The 2,421-nt window shown below is 33.3% G+C and overlaps 1 pseudogene; it reads left to right on the plus strand.

Annotated features, from left to right (window-relative positions):
* The first annotated feature begins 697 nt into the window (after positions 1 to 697).
* Positions 698 to 2,148, plus strand: LOC130735190 (uncharacterized; annotated as a pseudogene).
* The last annotated feature ends 273 nt before the right edge of the window (positions 2,149 to 2,421 follow it).

Below are 2,421 nucleotides of genomic sequence, written 5' to 3' on the forward strand. Positions count from 1 at the left end.
TAAATACAACTAATGGTTTTAGTATTATTAAGTAGATTAAAAATTAAATTTATAACTACATGTAGAAATTATAAAATAACTATTAAGATTATTTTCTTTATTCATATAAATTTTGGGAGGATGTATCTTATGAGAATTGTCCTTTTATATAAGAACACGGGAATAAATCACGGCTGTTAGATCTAAATAATGAATGATCATGATTAAAACAATTTAATAGTCACTTAAAGATGTCATATTACATGACTTAATTTTTAATCTTAACCGCTAAGAATTAGTTCTAACGGTTATGATTTATTTCGATGTTTACATATAAAATGACCATTCTCACAAGATACACCCCCTAAATTTTAATATACTAATATATAAAATTTACTTTGGAAAGTATTGATCATGATTCTAATTAATTAATATTCCAGTCAAAAAAAGGTAATCAATGATAGTTTTATTATTATATATATGTATTAATTAAAAGATGCAACATTAAATTATTTTCTTTATATTTAATCATATTAATTAGGAAATATTGACCTTAATATTAATTAATTATTATTCTATAAAATATTTTATACATTTACTGATTCTTTTTGTCATTAAGTACAATAAATATTAAATAAAATACATAGAAAAATTAAAATGTTTAAATCATTATAAATAAAAAATAATAGAAGAAACACATACATCACTCAGCATGAACCTAAAGTCATTATATAAGGGGCAAACCTCCTTCTCTCATTCCTATCTCTCCTCATTCCACGTCTCTTTCCACCTCAATGAGAGGTGTGTATGGAACATTATTCAAAATTATTCATTGTTTGAGATTCTTGTCTAAGTTACTCATATCTCGTTAGATTCCTTTCGATGGATTTAATCACTAGCCTTTGATGATTCAATCTCATGCTTTCAACACTCAATTACATCTTTTTCAACATGCCCAAACTCCAACCTTTTCTGCTTATCAAAAAAAAAAAAAACTTCAACCTTTTCTCCATGTTTTTTTTTGTTTGCAACTGTGAAAAATTGTTTACCTTATTTCGGTGCCCACTAGGGTGGACCATTTATATTTTGGTCCACCGGTGCACCCAAGGTTATCTTAGTAATTTACAATAAAAAAATAGATTAAAAAAATTAAATCCTTAACAGTATCCAGATGTGTGATTGGCTTTGTGCTATTCGCGGTGGCTGCCACCGTCTTCGTCCCAGACCTCAAACATTTGATGGAGGAATTAGTACCCAATCTTTGTTCAATCCTCCATCCACTCAAACCATATTATGAATTGTGGGCACAGAAAATTCAGAAGCACCATCAAGTAAAAGTAAGAATCCATGGAATCATGGCAAGCAGAAGTGGTATCACATGGGTTTGAAGATATTTTTTCTTTAATTAATCTAAATCTCAATGTTTTCTGGGTGTATGAAATTGAATAGCCACCTCTTGCACGTGGGTAAGATCTGACCCTTTTATTTTCTTCTGCACCGCATGCAACTGCTTCATTGGAATGGTGACCCAAACCGTTTTCCCCCGCCGCCGTGCAGATCGGAGCTGGTTTTGGACCAGGAAGCTTAATGGGTGTTTTAGGGATCCATGGAATCCCAAACTCCACCTTCCTTGAGTCCATTTCCTCAACCTCCATTTTTTCACAGTTGACCTCACTGGGTTTCTTCAATTAATGTCAAAAAGAGATGAAATTGATGGCTCAGAACACTCGTCGGTTGGTTTAATGGATTACAGATCGATCTATATTGGCTTACCTCACAACAGATCAAGCTATATTGGCTTATTGGTTTCCATGGATTACAGATCTGGGCTATTTGGAGCATTATCGTCAAGATCCACCAGATCCAGTTCAAGGACACGCTCAACAGAGGACGAACTAGCAGTGGCGGAGGAAACCACCGTTGTAGCTTCAGCAGCGGCGACAAGAGAGATAAGGGTAGGCTGGGCCACTGACATGCCTTTCCAGAAGCAGGGAGAAGAGGATCTGACTTAGGATTGTAAATTTACATTGTTACCCTTTTATCATTGATTCAATCCTAACCATTCAATTAAGGAATATTCTAATATTCCTATATCTAAAGGTGATGAAGTCTGGTGCATGGATGGACCAAGAAAATAATAGGTCCACCCTAGTGGGCACCCCTTATTTCTTTCTTTCTAGCTTTTCAGTTTCCCAATTAATTGTCCTCACTATGTGGCTCATCTTTTCGGTATTAATGCATTGTTAAAACTAACGTAACATTTATGAAATATGAGAATGACTGTTAGTCTGTTAATATGAATGATCTGTGACGCTCTTAAAGTTTTAATTTTTAAGCAGAAAAATAATGAGGAAATTCATTTTGATTTTTGTAGGTTTATTTTGTGGAGCTTAAGGTTTTCTAGAATTGGTTCTCTAGCTATGAGTATCTAGTCCTGATTCA

Source organism: Lotus japonicus, chromosome 2 (assembly GCF_012489685.1).
Source record: "Lotus japonicus ecotype B-129 chromosome 2, LjGifu_v1.2".
Lineage (NCBI taxonomy): Eukaryota > Viridiplantae > Streptophyta > Magnoliopsida > Fabales > Fabaceae > Lotus > Lotus japonicus.